Raw genomic sequence first — 6,242 nt, forward strand, 5'->3', positions numbered from 1 at the left:
ACGGTAGCGCGGCTTTGGGTGGCTGTCATAGCCTTTAAACCTTTTCAGAGCACGTTCAGAAATTTATTTGTGCTTGGCAAATACAGTAGCGAGTGTTTCGATTGAGCTGCGTGTCGAGCTTGCCGTAAGTGCCAGCCGGTTTCAAAGGGAACGGTGTGATGCTGTGTAAAGAGGACAGGATGCGACGGGGAAGACAAATGTTTCCTACTCCTTAATATTTAGCTGATGTTAAAGGTGCCATCTTCCATTGTTCTGCTTTTGTGAAGAACAAGCTATGACCTGATGCTTAGCTCCTCTGTGTTGGAAATGTCCCTACAAACTATCAGGATGGTATCTCTGGTAAAGTAGTTGTTATTTGTAATTGCAATGACGGGCTTCCTGCAAGCAGGAGATTATGCAGAAAATAGCATTACATCTTCTATGCCCTATTACTCAACGCTCATCTCTTTCTCCCCTGGTTCCTCAGTGGCTGAGTACATCAGGTTCACAATCTTCCCGACGCTCAAATAGACATACGGATAGCGGACAAACATAAATTTTTGCTAGCTAAGCATACATTGCTGATTAGTTAACTTCTCACAGTTGCTCATTCAACACTCGGTCATCATTTCTGGACATCTGCTCGTCCTTGCCTAGAGATAAGCTTGGAAGGAGAGTAGCGGAGTGTATCTTGATGCGTGCCTGTTGCATCCCAACCTACCCGCAGAGCAAGGCAACCCAGCCTTGTGCAGAGGCCCTGGCTTCTTTGATGTTGCAGTCTGTTCTTCTTTTGCTGAGGGTCTCTTAGCCAACAGAATAGTCATACATTACACTTTCTAGTCCGTAATGCTGTACCCTTGCTATTTGGGACATTTAAAAATTATTGCAGTTTTGTGAGCAAGAATTAATCATGTAGTTCAGCAACTATATTCTAAAATATGTTACTAATGGCGTATATGGTACTTCTACTTTTCCTTTTCCTTTTCTTTTTCTTTTTTTTTTACATCAGTTATTTCTAAGGACTAGTTACAAAATACAAATACATTGTGCCCTACGTCTTCAGATCAAGTCCCCCTTTTCCATATGTAATGCAGAAATCACGTTCCATTCCTACATCTGCTAAGAGCAAAAAATTATAACGTGCCAAGTAAAACACCAAGAAGAAGTCAATAATCACCCTGAAGTCAAATGCTCATCAGGCCAAAGCAATTGCATGAATGTCCTTTTGTACACGTGTAACAAAACTGTGGTGGAAGCACAGTGTCCAAGTATTTGTTAAGTAAGGATGTGATATGAGAGAAGCTGCCTCCCGTTCCAGCCTCAGACTGTTTGTCCTTGAGGGTGATGCATTTGCTACGTGGCTAACAGTTCTGTGACCAACCACTGCGATATAATCATCGGAAGCTCTTTCTTCAAAATTCCACGCCTCTGCTCATGCAAGAACTGAACAAGAACTGACCAGCAGTGCTAACGAGAGCTTCTGGCTAACGTTTATGCTTAATGCCTTTATTGTGTCAGGTGAGCTGTGTTGGGTCCCAGCTGTTTTTCTTCTTTGCACAAGATGGATAGGATTTCACAGGATTCTTGTTTTTGAGGCAAGGTTTGAGACGAGCAATGCCTGTTGCCTGACAGCATATGTGAATGCTGTCTGCATTCTGCTACGTCCAGGGACCATGTTGAAGAAGCCCCATGACTGTTAGAATAGAATGTACAATCACTGATGCTACGTTTGACTGACACCCTCAACCAAAATTAGATACGCTATTTCCAGAGTCAGTAGGTTGTGATTTAGGGGGAGAGGGAAAAAAAAAAAAAAAAACTGACAGTATGTCATGAAAAACAACAACAAAAAGACTCCAAATCAAAATAAGTAAATAGTAACAATTTGGAGGTTATTAAAGTATCTACATACTGGCTAGAGAAGAACAGGGCCTATCATTCATGTAAATAGGTTTTCCTCTCTAAGCTTCTGTTTTTGATAGCTTCCATTCTCTTTAAGATGTGCTGCCTCTGTTTGGGCTGGCTCTTTTGTGTAGGTGACATAAGTAGGTTGGAGTGGTCCCTTGGTGCGCTGTAAGGTGTCTTGTGCCTGCAATAGTAGGAGCTGTGTGGCTGCAGACGTTGATCAAATGCAAATGGGAAGGATTCCTGTTCAGTGCAAAGTGTTTCTTGGTCAACTCAAACGAAGCCCATCTCTCAACGAACGAGCAAAATTCATGTTGAAATTTAGAGAGATGTAAATGGCTTTAATTGGCCTTTTTGAACCATTTTATTTCTGTGAAGACCAGGTTTCACCTATGTGATTTAAGTAACAAAATATTTATAGTATAAATTGTAATATTAAAGTCAGTGTCTGCTATTTTCTAATGTCAAATATTTTCCCCATCCCTGTTTTTTGTTTTTGGTTTTCGTGTTTTTTTTTTTTTTGGAAAAGATAGGTGATACACTAAGTGACATGGGTTAGCGGATATGATGGTGATGGGTTGATGGTTGAACTAGATGATCCTAGTGGTTCCTTCCAACCCTAACAATTCTGTGATGCTATGAGAAACTTTGTGAACCTTTTCTATCACGGAATCTGGAGACATATTCTAGCAGTGCCTATCATTCCTCTCAACACTAGGGGTGTTCTTCCATATGATTAGAAATGGCTTATTTTTAGAAGGTGAAAGTAGAAATGTAGTTTGTAAGTGGATTAGTATGAGGCGAAATAAATTACGCAGCATGCCATTCTAATGGGGAGAGCAGGGGAGCGAGTCAGCTGAGAAGCCTGCTGGCCGCCAGGCAGCCTTCCTGCTTGCCACTTGGGCTCCAGGGCACAAACTCAGAAGTGAATCACGTTGAGAAGGAGCAATTGAAATATCAACTGGAATGCACTTCTTGAGGCTGTGTACATTTAGCCGGTAGGTCTTGGCTGCCTCCATCCGACTCGCTCCTAGTTAGCTACAGTAAGGGTAAAAAAAGGCACAGCTAAGTCAGGAAGCTTGCTAATCCCAGAAATGTGCACAATGTTAACAGCATGTATTCTGGCACCTGTTACGTTAGATGGGGATCCAGTTGATGTAAGCATCAAAATATATCCTGTGTAGCCAGGCTGCTACAGTAGTTTGCAAACAAACTGCTGCAGAAATGGCTTTGGCGCTTCACTGTTAGATAGTAAATCCAGGCTATAGCAACTTTAAGAATAGGCCTTGTACCCTGGAGAAGACAAATGACACAAATTGTGCCATTGTTATGTACATCCTGACAGGTCTCCTGGAAGTACGGGACAGCTCAGCTTTTTCTGGACAGCAGTTTTGCTAAGGTATTAAAGTATTATGTATTCTCTCTCTTTAATACTGCTGAACGTTTTCAGTCTTGGATGCACGGCGGTAGCAATTAATTAAGTGGATCCTTGGGCCTAAAGTCAGCACGGATGCTTTCTGCAAAAGGGACGTAAAGATTGGAGTAGATGCAATTACATTTTTAAAGTGTTCCCTATGTTTTAACCGCAGCAGATGAATGTTCAGCAAGCTGCCTGATCCTAATCCAGTGTGGATTTGGTTTAGTGTTGTTAGTCTGCCTAAACGTGTGTATGATCACTTATTTCTGGATCACTTTCTGTTTTTTGTCATGTAAAGCCACTCGGACTGTTTGGGCTTTTTCCTTCCATTCTGAAAATGAGGAGTGGTGATCCTTTCTCCCTTTTTTGAGGGTTGAATGCTAGCTGTCCCTTCGCTGAACTCATCTTTCAGAAAACTGTCATGCGGAGTGATGGCTTGAAGGAAAGTGTAAATTTCAGTCTCCGTGAAGGTTTGTACTTTACCTGCCTCCTCCAATGTCCAAGTTTGGCTGATCGGGGTTATTTTGAGCTTGAAGGTACATGTTATCTACCAGATGTTTTGTGAAGTGCTCAGGAGCTTATTTAGCAAGGAAAGAGCTATGGTTGGTTGATGCTGAACTCCTTAACTCTGACTATTATGAAGATGCTCCTGCCACTTATGCAGAAGAAGATAACTGCCAAAAAAAAAAAAGTGACGGAAGGTTAAAGAAAAAATACACTTGATGTAGTTACGCACAGACCTCTTCTGGGCAAAAAGGAAAAAAGAAGACAAGATTGCATTCAAAAATGGGAATACTTGGCAAATACTCTTGCTGCGATTCCAAGTTATGTCCTCGTGTGCCTTAAGTTCTGCGGTAGTCCTTGGGGAAGCTTAATATGTGTGCCACGTTTGACTCATGGTCTGTATTATTAGAGAAGCTGCCTGCCCTTTAAGAAGCCCAGCTTCCAAAAGAGCAGATGCCTTTTTTCCTCCAGTCCTTCTGAGAACAGTTTTATGTTGTATTTACTGTAAGAAAACGCTTAGAAGTTCCTCAGCAGCTGGAAGGACTGCTAGGGATGAGAACTCAGGACTGATGAATGAGCCTTTGCAGCACACACAAACTGGAGGAAAAAGGAAAAAAAGGAAAAAAAAAAAAGGGGGGAGGGGGGAAGCAGTTTGTGTGCATTTACACCCTAATTTTTCCCCCTCTTACAATGGCGAAACAGTATTCATCAAATACTGTGTTGCGACTTTCCCTCCCTTAATGCCCATGTTGGTAGAAGCGATCATGTAAACATTCAGGGATTCACTTACAAGATATAAGCCTCTGTAAGTGTTCCTTGTTATATTTAGAGCTTAAGTAATTGCGCTCTATCAGAGCTGGAAAACCTAGGACCCAAGAAATGATGTAGAGCCACAACCTAATTTTGTGCCTTCTGAGGGTTTTGGTTTTTTTTTGTCCTGAATACTGCTGAGACAAGACTACGATATGGGTTACTGTGTGGTCTCCCCAGTGCACTCGGAGGGGGGAAGAAAAAGAGGAAAAAAAAGTGAATGTTGTCACAAATAATTTCCTGCGTTTGTTTCGTTGAAAGATGCGTGTTGCACAGCCTTGATTCCTGGCAAGAACAGCAGGAAGGTTTCTTCCCATATCGAGCCTCCAGGATGCCTACCTGAGCTGTGGAATTGCTGCCTTCACCCTGCAAGCAACTGTCATTGTTTTACTCCCGCGTGTGTACTTGCAGAAGCATGCTCTGAGATGAGCACCTTTTGGACAGGCTTCTGTTGGGGAAGGTGGGCACAGCAGCAATAAAGGCCTATTTTCCTCAAGCTCTATTGTGCCGCAGTTAGAATAATTCAGACTACTTCTGCAGAAAAGCCCAACATATGGAAAATAATAAGGAAATACCACTCAAGGCGTTTGTTTGTTTGTTGTTCTGTTTTTTGTTTTGTTTTGTTCTTAAGGATGAACTGCGTATGAAAAGGAATGAGGATGCCAAGAGAAATGCTGGGTTAGTATTCATCTGCTATGAAAATGTTCTGTCTTTGGGGTGATGACCAGATATTGTTGTGTGTACGACTTAGAAATGTGCTACAGATGCACTGTGGCCCGCAGTGATATTCTTGATATTCTTCATGTATGAAGGCAGTGGCTACTACGGCAGCTCCTGTGATGTCTGCAGTGAGTATTTTGAAGCTGTGACTAGGTCAAGTCAGAAGTAAATCTGGTTCCGCCTTGAGACCTATGAAACTTAATGCCCCAGGATGGTACAGGTTTTATTGTGTTCCACTCACTGTGGGAAAGATTGACAAATTCATGAAGGATAAACTGATGAAAGATTTTTAATTCTAGAGAAACCACCTCTGCTGGAAGCAGAGCTGGAAGCACAAATCACTGGAGATGAAAGAGCCCTCTGAGGAGTGCAATTATCTGTCTGATCTATTCTTATGCTCTTCTGCAGGCATCTACCATCAGCCGCTATTCAAATTACAAGGCTTTCAGTCGTCTTGGAGGAGAAGTACGTAACTGGGGAGGGGATGACAAGCCATCATCAGCAATGTAAGTAGACCCTCCTTCGGTGGGCCTTAAGAACAGAACAGAAAAAGCCAAGTGGGATTGCTCCTCTGAATGGTTGCTTCATTTTTTTCCTTGAGCACTATGCAGTCAGTGCATGCTTTTTCACGAGGACTTACTTGAACTGGTGAAAGGCAACCAGATTTTGTGTAAGTCATAGTTTAGTAGTTACGACTCCTAAACTGGACTTCAGGTCTCTGAACACGCCCATCGTGGAGGTAATGGAAGAATTATAGTGGTGCATTTTCTGGTTCCTCACTGATTTTTCCTGGTAGGCATGTGATGTTGGTTTGGTGGTGATTTCTTAATATATTGCTAGATGGTTTTACAGGACTGTACATCAGGGGAGCTGTGAACTACAAATAATATTTCTTCAAGGAAGTGCT

The sequence above is a fragment of the Meleagris gallopavo genome, chromosome 8 (assembly GCF_000146605.3).
Source record: "Meleagris gallopavo isolate NT-WF06-2002-E0010 breed Aviagen turkey brand Nicholas breeding stock chromosome 8, Turkey_5.1, whole genome shotgun sequence".
NCBI lineage: Eukaryota > Metazoa > Chordata > Aves > Galliformes > Phasianidae > Meleagris > Meleagris gallopavo.